General features: G+C 45.3%; 1 pseudogene; it reads right to left on the bottom strand.

Annotated features, from left to right (window-relative positions):
* Window positions 1–11269: 11269 nt before the first annotated feature.
* On the bottom strand, window positions 11270–12999 carry LOC122239520 (annotated as a pseudogene).
* Window positions 13000–15896: the final 2897 nt, after the last annotated feature.

A 15896-nucleotide genomic window follows, 5' to 3' on the forward strand; every position in this document is an offset into this window, starting at 1 on the left:
CAGACTAGAAAAGGCACCTGCATTAGTCGGCTAGGGCTGTCAAAACTAAGTACCACAGATTGGCTTCCTTAAGTGGCTGAAATGTATTGTCTTCCATTTCTGGAGGCCAGAGGTCTGAAGTCACGCTGTTGGCAATGTTGGTTCCTTCTGAGGGCTATGAGGGAAGGCTCTGTTCCAGGCTATTCTCCTTGGCTTGTAGACTGACCATCTTCTCGCTCACTTCTTGCTGTAGGTTCGTATTGTTTCCCCCTATGCTCATGTCTCCGGGACCAAATTTCCCTTTTTTATAAAGATACCCGCCATATTGGATTAGGGTCCACTCTAATACCCTCCTTTTTTTTTTTTTTTTAACATTTATTTATTTTTGAGACAGAGAGAGACAGAGCATGAACAGGGGAGGGGCAGAGAGAGAGGGAGACACAGAATCTGAAATGGGCTCCAGGCTCTGAGCGGTCAGCACAGAGCCCGACGCGGGGCTCGAACCCACGGACCGTGAGATCATGACCTGAGCCGAAGTCGGACGCTTAACCGACTGAGCCACCCAGGCGCCCCTCTAATGCCCTCCTTTTAAGTTGATGACCTCTATGAAGACTCTGTCTCCAAATGAAGTCACATTCTGGGGGTACTGAGAGTTAGACCTTCAACACAGGCATTTTTGACAGGGGACACAATTCAACCCATAACAGCGTCTCTCTGGCCCCTGCATAACGTGACAAGGAATGACATTCCACTTTTCCCCGCCTCAACATGTTATTCGGTCAGTTTCAAAATGCAGAGTCAAGTAGAAAGACTTTCGCAGTGGACACGTTAAATCTACCACCGAGATTCAATCGTTAACATTTTACTACACCCATTTTATCACGTACCCGCTGAAGTAATAACATCTTTATGTAAATTAAAAAGAACACCTGCTATACCAGATGGAAGCCACTTCATGCCAGGGCGCACCACTTGGCAAGTGTAGCGTGGCCTGGATTTCCCTCTGTCAGGCATCCTTGGGCAGTGCACAACCTGTACCCCTGTCCTTTTTGACCCCGAAGACAATCCTCCAAAGAAGCAGCATGGCGATAGAACGTCTACAGAGCCCTTGCTCCTTTTTCAAGGAAGTTTGTAATGAAGTTATTCACCGAATTTACATAGAACTTACACACAGCACAATGTATAGTCCTGGGCTGGCATGTGGTTGGCATTTAGCACAGACAGTTGGACCAATGGACGATTTACTTAGTATAAGACGGTTGAGCGAGAGAATGATTCGTTCACTGAATCTACTTCTGTATGAATTCAGTTTATATGAACAATAACTAGGAGTCGAAAAAGTGTCCAGACACCAAAGTCAGGGGGTGCCCACCAGGAAGAAACGTGTTCCTAGAAGTGGCTTTCGTGGCACAATTATTGAAATGCCTCAAGATGACAATTATCCTGAAGCCCTTTGGTTGACCACGTGTGTTGCTTCTACTGGGTTTCTGCTCACATTTAGTCCTTTACCAGGTACCGCTTGGTCCCGTGGGGGGAATGTTCGCCAACACGCAACTATAGGATTAGAGCTGCATGTTTGTGGGGGACTCAGCAGGATCACCATCTAAGGCCAGGAGAGAATCATTGAAGGTCTAGCCAACAAGAAGAGCAAAACAATATTTGTCAGGGCAGTGACTTTGGAGATAGCTGGCATCCCCCCAGGCTGGAGACTGAGTTAATATTAACGGGCCCAAGGTGATGTGGGCTTGTGCAATCCTGAGCCTGGCCACCTCCTCCCCGGCTGACAATCCTGTTTGTCCACTCTGCCTCTTGCCCCTCAGCCGCCCTTCGGTTAATGCCCAGAGAGGAGGTTGTAGGCTGGGTCTCTGGGCAGCAGCTGATGATGCTGTCACTCTGAACCAAGAATGTCCAGCGCGACTCCGCCCCATCAGTATGCCTTCAGTGGGGGCCACGGAGTGTCCGGGGGCAGGAGCACTGGTATTCAAATCACTGTCTTTCAGCAGAAGGGCGTGCTAGCCCAGACGTGTCTGTGACAGGGGAGTACGCTCTCAGACCTCCTTATACCTCATCTTGCCTCGCCAACCAATCCTCCTCGCTTAACAGCCTCCTCACCCACGGCAACATTCAGCAAAGTGCATTCCACGGAAGCCTAGAGATGATTTGTAAAAAGAAAAACAGGGGCTTCAGGGTCAAATAAAACTTGAGAAACGCCACATCTTCTCTTTCCCACTTGGATGGTAATACTTGGGAGAGGCTAAGAAATCACACTCGGTCTAGAGTTTTCCAAAGCCATTTCACCAAGGTCCCTTTTCCTCCCATAACACAAACTAACATGGGAAATGTCTCGGCATCTCTGGCCTCTTCTGCTTCTCTGTCTTTCATACTCTCCCCTTCTCTAGGCACCCTGCCTTCTTGCTTCCCTTGACCATGCCAGACACTCCTGCCCCAGGGCCTTTGCATCACCACATTCCCTATGCCTTGGCTACTCTTCTTCCAGATAGCTTACTTTCTCATCTGCCTTGGGTTTCTCAGTGAGGCCTTCCCTCACCACTCTGTCTGAGCATGTCTCTCATACCCCAACACTTCCCATCTCCTGTCCCTGCATTATTTTTTGCTGTAAGACTCATCACTTACCCCTATTCTACGCACGGTATTGACTTACCAGGACTGTTGCTTATCCCCCATGGAGCTCCTGTGTGCAGGGATCTTGTCTGTTTTGTTCACAGCTGTGCATAGTAGATGCTTACTAAATAAGTGAATGTGTGTGTCCACACGAGAAATCACACACTTTGTACATTGTTCTGTCTTTTGCTTTTTACCATATTAAAAAAAAATTTTTTTTAACGTTTATTTATTTTTGAGACAGAGAGAGACAGAGCATGAACGGGGGAGGGGCAGAGAGAGAGGGAGACACAGAATCTGAAACAGGCTCCAGGCTCTGAGCTGTCAGCACAGAGCCCGACGCGGGGCTCGAACTCACGGACCGCGAGATCATGACCTGAGCCGGAGTTGGCCGCTTAACAGACTGAGCCACCCAGGCGCCCCTACCATATTTTGTTTAGAGATCTTGCCCTATCAGCCTATATAGAGTTAGCCTATGTATGACATTCAAAAGCCTGCATGACATTCTATTAGAGAGATGTCCCTAATTTTATGTAATCGATTCCCTGTTGAAGGACATTTAGGGTTTTTTTTTGTTTTTTGTTTTGTTTTGTTTTTTTTTTTGCTCTTCAATGCTGCAATTAGAAAGAACTTTTTTCCTTACGTTTGTTATTTGTAAATATTTCCATGGGGTAAATTCCTAGTGGTGAAATTCCTGAATCAAAAACTAGGGTATTTTTTTTTTCTACTTTTAACTTTAACAGATGTCACAAAACTATCTTTCCGCAAGATTGCACCTACTTCCATCCTCCCCCCGCCTCTATTATTGAGAAGATCTGTTTCTTCACGTGTCAACAGCAGTGAGTATCGTCAACCTGGCACATTTATGCCAATCTGACAGGTGGCATATGGCACTCTGGTTTGTGTTTTTAAAATTAGGAATGGGGTTGAGAAATCTCTTATATTCCCATTGGGCGTTTGTATTTATTTACTTAATTTTTAAAAATCTATTTTGAGACAGAGAGCGAGCAGGGAAGGGGCAGAGGGAGGGAGAGAGAGAATCCCGAGCAGGATCCGCACCCTCGGCACAGACCCCGACGCGGGGCTCGAACTCACGAACCGGGAGATCACGACCTGAGCTGAAACCAAGAGTTGGGCGCTTACCCAGCGCCCCTGTCTCTATTTTTCTGTACTCTGCCTGTTTAAGTCCTTTGCCCATTACTCTCCTCGGTTACTTACTGTCTCCTTATAGATTTGAGAGAGTTCTTTAAAATTAAAATGATTCTCTGTCATATCAGCTACAAGATTTCCCAGCTTGTCCTTAGGCTTTGTTTATGGCATTTATGGCATGGCGTTTGCATACGTATTTTTTTTTTTTAAACAACTTGATGTAAAATTATCATGAAAGCCATTGGATTAGGAGTAATAGCTTAAAATGTCAGGAATTTCACTGGCTTCTTTGCAGACCATTGGTCATACAGTTATTGTTACTAGTACATTTAAAGCTAATTTGTATTATGTTGTCTTTCATTGTGGTAAAACATACAACATTCACGATCTTACCACGTGTAAGTATACATCTGGGTAGTACCAAGACATTCCCACAGTTGGGTAACAATTACCACCTGCCAGCCCAGAGCCCTTTCCGTCTTGCAAAACTGAAACCCTGTCCCTGGCAAACGCTGCCTTCTCGTCTCCTCTGCCCCTCACCCCCGGCACCCTTTCTGTCTCTGTGACTTCCATACTCTAAGTACTTCGCAGAATTGCAGTCTCACGGTATTTGCTCTTGCGCGACTGGCTAATTTCACTGCCTCAACTTCGTGAAGTAGAAGAGGCCAAAGCAGGCGTCCTGGGCTTGTTCCTGATCTTGGAAGAAAACTTTCAGTCTTTCCCCATTGAGGATGATGTTAGCTGTGGGCTTTCCATACGTGGCCTTGATGCTGTTGAGGGAGCTTCTTCCGATTCCTCTTTTCTTGGAGTGTTTTTTATCATGAAAGGGTGTGAAAAATGTTGTCAAATGTTTCCTCTGCATCAACTGAGACAGTCACGTGTTTTGGTTTTTTTCTCTTCATTCCGTGGATGCGATGTATTGTATTGATTGATTTCCATATGTGACCCATGTTTGCATTCCAGGACTAACTCCCGCTTGGTCGGGGCGTATGATCCTCCTACTGTACTGTTGAATTCCCCTTGCTAGTGTTCGGTTGGGCGTGTCATCCATATTCATCAGAGATGTTGGTCTGTGCTTTTCTTTTCTTGTAGCGTCTTTGTTCTGGCTTTGGTATTGGAGTAATGCTGGCCTCGTAAAACGAGTTAGGAAGTGGTCCCTCCTCTTCGATTTTTTTGGAAGAGTTTGAGGAAGGCATCTGTGAATTCTTTTTTTTTTTTTTTCTAATATGGTGATAATTCTATCCATTCTTTAGCAGGATGTTCTTTAACCTCCATGCATTTGGAGGCTTCCCAAATTCTTCGTTGCGGTTGATTTCAAGTTTCGTAGCGCTGTGATCTGAAAATATGCATGGTATGATCTCAATCCTTTTATATTTATTGAGGGTTGTTTTGTGACCAGTATGCGATCTATTTTGGATAATGTTCTGTGTGCTCTTAAGAAGAGTGTGTATTCTGCTGCTTTGGGATGAAAAGTTCTGAGTGTATCTGTCAAGTCCATCTGGCCCATAGTATCATTCAGAGCCATCGTTTCTTTATTGATTTTCTGCCTAGATGATCTGTCCCTTAACAATTCTATCCATTACTCAATGTTCATCATGATAAATGTAGTCACCGTGTGTCATTACACAACATTATTGATGAAGTCTTTGTGGTGATGGGGCATTCGTGGGGTCTGGAGCTGATGGCCAAGAAATAATTCTTTCTTTTTTTTTAAATTTAATTTATTTACATCCAAGTTAGTTAGCATCTAGTGCAACAATGATTTCAGGACTAGATTCCTTAGTGCCTCTTACCCATTTAGCCCATCCCCCCTCCCACAACCCCTCCAGCAACCCTCAGTTTGTTCTCCATATTTAAGAGTCTCTTTTGTTTTGTCCCCCTCCTTGTTTCTTTATTATTGTTGCTTCCCTTCCCTTATGTTCATGTGTTTTGTATCTTAAAGTCTTCATATGAGTGAAGTCATATGATTTTTGTCTTTCTCTGACTGACTAATTTCACTTAGCATAATAGCCTCCAGTTCCATCCACGTAGTTGCAAATGGCAAGATTTCCTTCTTTTTGATTGCCGAGTAATACTCCATTGTATATATATACCACATTTTCTTTATCCACTCATCCATTGAGGGACATCGGGCTCTTTCCATACTTTGGCTATTGTTGATAGTGCTGCTATAAACATTGGGGTGCCTGTGTCCCTTCGAAACAGCACACCTGTATCCCTTGGATAAATGCCTAGTAGTGCCATTGCTGGGTCGTAGGGTAGTTCTATTTTTAGTTTTTTGAGGAACCTCCATACTGTTTTCCAGAGCGGCTGCACCAGCTTGCATTCCCACCAACAATGCAAAAGAGATCCTCTCTCTACGCATCCTCACCAACATCTGTTGTTGCCTGAGTTGTTATCGTTAGCCATTCTGACAGGCATAAGGTGGTATCTCATTGTAGTTTTGGTATTTCCCTGATGATGAGTGATGTTGAGCATTGCTTCATGTGTCGTTTGGCCATCTGGATGTCTTCCTTGGAGAAGTGTCTATTCATGTCTTTTGCCCATTTCTTCACTGAATTATTTGTTTTTTGGGTGTTGAGTTTGATCAGTTCTTTATAGATTCTGGATACTAACCCTTTATCTGATATGTCATTTGCAAATATCTCCTCCCATTCTGTCGGCTGCCTTTTAGTTTTGCTGATTATTTCCTTCGCTGTGCAGAAGCTTTTTCTTTTGATGAGGTCCCAGTAGTTCATTTTTGCTTTTGTTTCCGTTGCCTCTGGAGACAGTGTTGAGTAAGAAGTTGCTACGGGCAAGATCAGAGAGGTTTTCGCCTGCTTTCTCCTCGAGGATTTTGATGGCTTCCTGTCTTACATTGAGGTCTTTCATCCATCTTGAGTTTATTTTTGTGTCTGGGGTAAGAAAGTGGTCCAGGCTCATTCTGCACGTCACTGTCCAGTTTTCCCAGCACTGCTTGCTGAAGAGACTGCCTTTTTCTATTGGATATTCCTTCCTGCTTTGTCAAAGATGAGTTGGCCATACATTTGTGGGTTAAGAAAGAATTCCTGAAGACATCTTTGGTGGAAAAAGGTGATTTTATTAAAGCACAGAAACAGGACCTGTGGGCAGAAGAGCTGCCAGGGGACCCTGAGGAGAGGCTGGTCTTATACTTGGGAGTTGGGGGAGGTAAGTTAAAGGGAAGTTTTCAAGGAGATTTTCAAATGCTAAAGAAGACTCACATGATCCTGGAGGCCTAGCTATTGTCAAGCTAAGGTTGTTTTCCCCTGTAGCAAAGCATTAGCATTAAGACAGTAGGGGGTTCCTGGAGAAATGTTACACTCTGTATTTGCCTCAAGTATTTGTCAATGGGCTACGGGTTAGGAGGAAATGTAATTTTACCTGCCATTTCTTTCTTGCCTTTGTTCCCCACACCGCTATGGAGGGGTGATGTTGGGGCTCCAGGAAGCTGAGTCTATAGGTTTCTGGAGATTAGGCTATCGATAAGACTGCCTTTTTCTTGTAATTTACTAAGATATTTGTAAACGGAAGGTGACTCAGGTCCAGCAGGACTTGTGATCTCTATCAGTTACTCATTTGTTTTTCCCCTTTCCTTTGTTCTTGGGCAGCCAGGAGTGCCCGAGGGGTGTTTGTGGCCCGTCTGCTTGCCTTATGCTCCCTCATCAATTATTTCAATATTACTGACTATATTCCCTATGTTGTACTTTTCATCTCCTTGACTTATCTATTTTATTTTATTTTATTTTATTTTATTTTATTTTATTTTAGTTATTTATTTATTTAAAAAAGATTTTTTTTTAACGTTTATTTATTTTTGAGACAGAGAGAGACAGAGCATGAATGGGGGAGGGTCAGAGAGAGGGAGACACAGAATCCGAAGCAGGCTCCAGGCTCCGAGCCGTCAGCACAGTGCCCACTTCGGGGCTCGAACTCACGGACCGCAAGATCATGACCTGAGCCGAAGTCGGCCGCTTAACCGACTGAGCCACCCAGGCGCCCCTTGACTTATCTATTTTATAACCGGAACTTTGTGCCTTTAAATCTCCTTGATCTTTTTCATCATCCCCTTCTCCCCTTCCCCTCCGGCAACAACCAGTTTGTTTTCTGTGTTTAAGGCTCTGTTTGCTTTTGTTTGTTTGTGTGTTTTGTGTTTGGGTTCCACATATAAGTGAAATTATATCTCTTAGTGTTTCTCTGGAAGACTTATTTGACTGAGCACAATACCCTCCAGGTTCGTCTATGTTGTTGCAAATGGTACAATCCCATTCTTTTTATGGCTGAGTAATATTCCATTATATATATATATATATATATATATATATATACACACACATATATACACACACACACACACACACACACACATTATATATATACACATTATATAACATAATATATATATACATACATATATATACATTATATAACATAATATATATACATACATATATATTATATATACATACATATATATACACATATACATGTATATATATACATATACATAAACACCACATCTTCTTTATCTATTCAGCTATTGATGGACACATTTGGGTTGCTTCCATATTTCGGCGATTGTAAATAATGCTGCACTAAACGTAGGAGTGTATATATCTTCTCCAATCAGGGTTTTCATTTTCTTTGGGTAAATATCCAATAGTAGATTTACTGGATCATATGATATTTCTATTTTTAATTTTCTGAGGAATCTCCATACTGTTTTGCCACAGTTGGCTGCACCAATTTACATTCTCACCAACGGTGCACGAGGGTTCCTTTTTCTCTGCATCCTCACCAACCTTTGTTATTACTTGTCTTTCTGACATTAGCCATTCTGACAGGTGTGAGGTGGTATTTCATCGTGGTTTTGATGTGCATTTTCCTGATGAGTGATGTTGAGCATGGTTTCATGTGTCTGTTGGCCATCCAGATGTCTTTTTCGGAAACATGTCTGCTCAGGTCCACTGCCCATTTTAAAATTTAATACATTGTTTTTTGTTTTTGTTTTTTTTTGGTGTTGAGTTGTGTAAGTTCTTTATACATTGTGGATATGAACCCCTTATTGGATACATCATTTGCAAATATCTTCTCCCACTAAGTAGGCTGCCTTTTTGTCTTGTCAATGGTTTCCTTTGCTGTGCAAAAGCTTTTTGTTTTGGTGTGGTCCCAATAGTTTATTTTTGCTTTTGTTTTTCTTGCCTGAGGAGAACTATGCTGCTAAAGATGATGTCGAAGAAACTACTGCGTATGTTTTCTTTTAGGAGTTTTATGGTTTTGGGTCTTGCATTAGGTCTTTAATCCATTTTATTTTTGTGTATGGTGTAAGAAAGTGGTCCACTTTGTGTGAATTCATCTTTCAATGTCTGATAGAATTCACCAGTGAAGCCATGTGGTCCTGGGGGCTTTTTTGTTGGGAGTTAACTATTGATTCAATCACTTTACTGGTTATACATCAGATGTAGCTAGTACCATGTGTCAATCTTCTATTTCTTCATGATTCATTCTTGGTAGGTTGTGTGTTTCTAGGAATTGATCTACTGTATCGAGATTATGCAATTTGTGGGCATTCAAGTTTTTCATAGTATTTCCTTATTATGATCCTTTTTATTTGTGTAAAAGAATGTCCCCTCTTTCATTTCTGATTTTAATTATTTGATCCTTCTCTTTTTCTCTTAGCTAGTCTAGCTAAAGATTTGTCAATGTTGTTAATCTTTTCAAAGAACCAACTCTTGGTTTTGTTGATTTTCACTCTCGTTTTATTTTTTGAAATTCTCTATTTTGTTTATCTCTCCTCCGATCTTTATCATTTTATTCCTGTGCTGGCTTTGGGTTAGTTTGTTCCTTTTTTTCCTTTTCTAGTTCCTTAAAATACGAAGTTGGTTGCTGATCTGAGATTTTTCTTCTTTGTAACGTAAATGCTTACAGCTACAAACTTCCCTCTTAGGACTGCTTTCTCTGTGTCTCGTAAGTCTTGGCCTGATGTGTTTTTATTTTCACTTGTGTTAAGATATTTTCTAATTTCTCTTGTGACATCTCCTTTAACCCATTGGTTGTGTAGGAATTGTTAATTTCCATACATTTTTGGATTTTCCAGTTTTTCTTCTGCTACTGATTTCTAGTTTTCTTCTGTTGTGGTTAGTAAAGGTACTTTGTATGATTCCAGTCTTTAAAAATTTGTTACAGCTTGTTTTGTGGCCTAACACATGGTCTGTTCTGGAGAATGCTCCCCGTGCCCTGGAGAAAAAAATGTATTCTGCTGCTGTTGGTGGAGTGTTCTGTGTATGTGTGTTAGCCCAGCTGGTCTATAGTGTGGTTCAAGTCCTTCTTTTCCTTATTGATCTTCTGTGTGGTTTCCTGTCAGTTATTCAAAGTGGAGCATTGATTCTCCAGTTACTGTGTTGCTACCACCTCTCCCTTCAACTCGGTTAATGTTTGCTTCACGTATTTAGGGGCACTGAGGTTGGCTGCATAAATATGAGATGCATTAACCAATGCTTTCTTCAAGGACATTGCTTCTTTTAAAAAATTTTTTAAATGTTTATTTATTTTTGAGGCAGAGAGAGAGATAGAGCACAACCGGGGGAGGGGCAGAGAGAGAGGGAGACACAGAATCCGAAGCAGGCTCCGGGCTCTGAGCTGTCAGCACAGAGCCCGATGTGGGGGTTCGAACCCACAAACTGTGAGACCATGACCTGAGTGACAGTCGGACGTTTAACTGACTGAGCCACCCAGGTGCCCCCAGGACAATTGATGATTTTTATGTTTAATTGTGTGATCTGACCAGAAGTCCAAACACCAGTGTTTAAGGTGGGTGTGAGCCTTTAACACTCTGACTAATTTTGATCCCCACATGAGCGCAGACCCCTTAGCTTCCTCCCTGTTGAGTGATCTGCCTGGCTTGGCCTTGCCTCTTTCTCTCTTTGTCACTCTTCTACTGAAACCTAGGCTATTAATTAGGTGTCCTGTCCCACTCCTAGAGAAGCCCATCTCCTGTCATTTCTGGCTTTCCATCTCTGTTATTAACTTGTGGGTTTCAAGGGCTCCTGGGTGGCTGAGTCGGTTAAGCGTCCGACTCTTGATTTCGGCTCAGGTCATGACCCCACGATCATGAGATTGAGCCCCATGTTGGGCTCCATGCTGAGTCTGGAGTCTACTTTGGATTCTCTCTCTCTCTCTCTCTCTCTCTCTCTCTCTCTCTCTCTTCCCCTCTGCCCCTCTTCCCTGTTCATGCTCTCTCTCAAATAAAAATAAAGTAAGACAAAATAATAAATTGTGGGTTTCAGCCAACATTTCATCTTGCCTAGCACAGGGCCTGGACAGTGTGCGTGCCCAGTGCGTATGAATTAAGTGGATATGTGAACACTTGCAGTGACCTGGATTCTACACATGGAAAGGGAGACCCCGAGACAAGAAGATTAGGAATGGGCTCATCACACTCACTCTTGGGCCAGGCCCACCATTCTTTAATGTCGTCTAGGGAGGGGGCCTGGCCTGAAAGAGCGGGGTTGAACTCAGGCAGTTATTTTCGCACGGGGTTCACCATCGTTCCCACAAAGAGGGGAATGTTGGTACTCTCATCCCTGATGACGACTAGGAAGGACCTGTTGAACTTGATGGACAGATGCTTAGACCAGGTGCTCCCTTCCGAAGGCGTGGCTCCAGAATAGTCTGTCACATTCTCATCGATGCTCAGCACAGCTTTAGGCCTTATGGCATGGAGGGGAGAGACACAGGGGGCTATCTGAGGCAGAGACAGGCTACACCTTCCCCCACCTGGAGTTGGGAACAGGGCCCTATGGGATGGGATGAGAGCTGTCTTGGGGGTTCCAGGGAGGGATGTTTCCGAAGGCCCATCAAGGACCCGGGTCTTTCTAGCATTTCCTTGAAATAAAAACGAAAACAATGGCAAATAGGCAGTATTGCTGGCTGGGTGTCTACTATTTGGGCGTTTTTACTAAAGGACCACAGGACTCACAACGGATTTATCATGGTGTAGTGGAAAAGATACGAATTTCCATCACAAGGATCTGGGTTCCATCCCATTTTCCCCACTAGCTAACTGTGTCACCTCAAAGAGATGACTGGTATTCTTGAAACCTTGGTTTTCTAAAAGGGAAAATCAGAGCTATCCAATATGATGTCCCGGGACCACAAAGGTGCTTCACGCTGGGAGTTTCATTCAGTGTAGGTGCTCATTAGAAGTGTGTGTGTGTGTGTGTGTGTGTGTGTTTCCATGTGTGAATGGTGTGCATGTGTGGGTGTGGATGGAGACTAGTAAGTGAAAGTTCTGTATCTGGTAATTCTGGGCTCCAGCAGCTGGCCATGTTACTTACCCAACCATCTTGAGAACACAACTCCTTAATCCTTTTCTCCCCAGGGGCTGGCCCCTTCTCGGTGCCTAATATACTCAGGCCTCAGCCTCTCCCATCACCTGGCCAGTTCATGACTGTCCATGACTGATGATTTGACTGTCCCGCCCATCATCCCCTGACCTTAGTTGATGGTGGAAAGTATGTCACCTGTTGTGTCTGGGAAATTGAATAACACATGCTTAGCTGCACCTGCCCTATCCCGTCCCTGACCATCAAGGAAAGTTTACTAGCTAAACGTTTAAGAACATTTTTGCATGTTTCCTTTTGAACCAACGCAAGCTGGGGGTAAAACCTACCATGAAAGAAAATGTAATTCACCAGAACAAGAGCCGTGTCTTTGTCAAGATCTTTGATGAAATCCACAGTTTTCCTTTGGGTTTCCTTTTCTATATACTGGTTGATCCATTTCTTGGCCTCTTTGTTGTCTCTGAAGTGGACGGAGAAGGCTTCTGAGGGGTCCAGCTTCCTGACATTCTCCAAAAACGTATGTACTTGCTTCCAATTCTTGTCGATGAATAGTATACTTCTGGCGGTCAGCTGGCATTGGCTGTCGAGACGCTGTAAGCCTTTTAGATATTGGCCTCAGGTGTCTCCTTGAAGTTAAAATCTAGGCCCTGCAGGATCTGGGTGCGAGTGTCACCGTTGGTCCCCAGGGAGAGCATCGAAAAGGCTATTGCGACGCTCATGGGGGAGCAGATGATGTTGTTGGAGTGATGAGCCAGTTCATGGTGCGAGCCGAAGGCACACTTGGCCAGTTTGGGGGCTATGCTGGGGGAGGGTGCCTGCAGATGGGGCTTGGAAGCGTGTGCAGGGAGCCGGGAACCTGACAGCACAGACCTGCCGACAGGAGGAGGCCCCACGTGATGGAGGATGACATCGTCCTGCGAGAGAGAGAGGGGGCACCACGCCCACGTCAGGCCACACGGTGAGTCCCTCGGCCACTGAGTGACACCACGGGAAGCATCCAGAGCTTACCGAACCCCTACCGTGTGCCGGCCCAGTGCCGAGGACTTCCCTTCGCCCTCATCGTGGAGGACGGAACAGCAGCAGAGGCTCTACAGGGCTCCCCACCTGCCAGGCCCCCTTGTAAGCCCCTTGCCATCTCATCTCCTGGCCCTCTTGTAATGGCCTGTGACCCAGGGCATATGATAATCGTCCATTTACAGATGAGGAGACCAAAGGCCCAGAGAGGTTTAAGTCACCTGCCCGAGGCCACAGGGCAGGAAAGTAGCAGGCCCGGAATCACAGACCCGGGCAGGCTGGGTCTTGGCAGTGGCACTAACACCCGCAGTGGCCTATGTGCAAGTGCCACGGCCCCTATTTTACATCAGAGGAAACTGAGGCACAGGAAACATAATGTACGGGTGTGCAACTACCCAGGGAGCAGGTCAGATCAAGTGCAGGGATGCCTAGATCTGGAATAGTCCCCCACTGGTCCCCATTGACATGAGGCTGCTGCCCAGAGAGGGTAAGATCTTGCCCAATGACACACAGCCAGAACCACCCCCGCCTCCGACCGTGGTCCAGACTCTCCCTGACTCCATACTTCAACGTCCCTTTTCTCGTAGCTGCTACAGCCGTCATGGACCAGGCCCTCTGAGCCTGGAGTTGGTTATTAGCCGACCCTCCAGCATTCCGGGCCTGGCGGATACGGCTCGCAAAAGCACTGAGGGCCCTCACCCCTCAAGGCACTCACAGACGTTGACTTATTTCAGCGGCTTGAGGCTGGGAGAGCAGTTCAGGAACATGTTCAAGGCCACACAGCTGGTCAGGCAGAGCTGGCACCAGACAGGTCTCCATGCCCCTGGGCTGGTGCTCCGCACACGGGGGTGCTCACCTGGTAACTTTCTCCCTGAAGCGGGAACTTGGCTGCATCTGAGGGCTGAGCCCACAGGGCGTCAGGGGTCTCAAGCTCGGTACCATGGACCTTCTGGGCTGGAAAACTCTATGCTGTGGGGGGGCTGTCCCGTGCATTGTAGGACGTTTAGACGCATCCTAGACAAAATTTGCTGCCCATAGCAACCTCCCAACTCCCAGGTGTGACGATCAAAAATTCTCCAGACGTTGCCGGGTGCCCCCTGGGGACAAAGTGCCCTTGTGCAAGGGGGAGGAAGGCTTCAGAGCACGTGGCCCACTTGGGAGGCCTCCCTTTCCCTAGTTGGACAGACTTCTCATTTCAGAACAGGTTCGGGTCAAGGGAGTCCCATCTTGCTCACTGGGGCCAAAGTATTCACTGGATCCACTTGGTTTGGGGTGTTCACGCTCCTTGAGTAGGGGCCCTGTCTGAGGGTACCAGGATTCTGCTCTGACATGTCATGTCGGGCCTTCAGGAGACCACAGCAGATCTCCTCACCTGTCACTTTGGGAACCCAGATGCTCCTGGGGTCCTTCTGCCATTGGGAGCTTAATGACAAGCTCCTCTGAGTGTGGGGGCTGTGCCCGACATACAGTCACACACGGCGGCAGCCCCTAGAAGCTTTTCTCTCTCTCTTTCTTTCCTTCCTTCAGTCCTCCTTATTTCCCTCCCCCTTCCTCCCTTCCTCCTTTCTTTCTTTCCTTCTTTCTTTCTTCCTCTCTCTCTCTTTCTTTCTTTCTTTCAAGTTTATTTATATTGAGAGATAGAACATAAACAGGTGAGGGACAGGGAGAGAGAGAGAGAGAGAGAGAGAGAGAGAGAGACTCTCGAGTAGGCTCTGCATTGTGAGTGCAGAGCCCTACACGGGGCTCCATCCCACAAACCGTGAGATCACGACTTGAACCGAAATCAAGAGTTGTGCACCTAACCGACAAAGTCACCCAGGCACCCCAAGAAGCCTTTCTTGAGCTGGGCCCATGGTGAGTCCCAGGTCCCAGCCCCCAAATTGTCTTTGGTTCCTGCAGTCAACTCCCCTGGCCCCGCGCCCCCCCCCCCCCCCCCAGACACCGCCTGAGTCCCAGCCCTATGCCTGGATGGCAGGTGTCTCGGAGACGCTGGTCCCTCCAGTGACAGAGGGGTGATGGGGAAAGGAGGTAGTGAAAATCATACTTTTTAGCTTCGGGCAGACCTGGTTCTAACCTGCCTCGATCACTCACTAGCAATGGACCCAGCACAAACGCTTTTAATCTCTCTGAGCCCAGTCTTTGAAATGAGATTGTTGGAGAAGCAAGCGAAGCCAGGCTAGCCATCAAAACTCATGGCCATCGCTTACATACAGCACTGTCGCCTCTCCCCCACCCCCCTATCAACCCTCAGTTTGTTCTCTGTATTTAAGAGTCTCTTACGGTTTGCCTTCCTCCCTCTCTGTAAGTTTTTTTTTTCCCTTCCCCTCCCCCATAGTCTTCTGCTAAGTTTCTCAGGATCCACATACGAGTGAAAACATATGGTATCTGTCTTTTTCTGCCTGACTTATTTCACTTAGCATAATACTCTCCAGTTCCATCCACGTTGTTGCAAATGGCAAGATTTCATTCTTTCTCATTGCCAAGTAGTATTCATTGCATGGTATATATAAACCACATCTTCTTTATCCATTCATCAGTTGATGGACATTTGGGCTCTTTCTACAATTCGACTGTTGTTGATAACGCTGCTCTAAACATTGGGTTGAATCACAGGAATCTATCCCCAAAACCAAGAGCACATTGTGTATACTGTATGTTAGCTAACTTGACAATACATTCTATTAAAAGAAAAGATCAAAGGATTAACGAAAAGTTCGGAAATCAATAATGAAGTCACTTTAAAAAAATCTATCCTAAGAAAATAATCAAATATCAACTAGATGCACAAAATCT

Source organism: Panthera tigris, chromosome B3 (assembly GCF_018350195.1).
Source record: "Panthera tigris isolate Pti1 chromosome B3, P.tigris_Pti1_mat1.1, whole genome shotgun sequence".
Taxonomy (NCBI): Eukaryota; Metazoa; Chordata; class Mammalia; order Carnivora; family Felidae; genus Panthera; species Panthera tigris.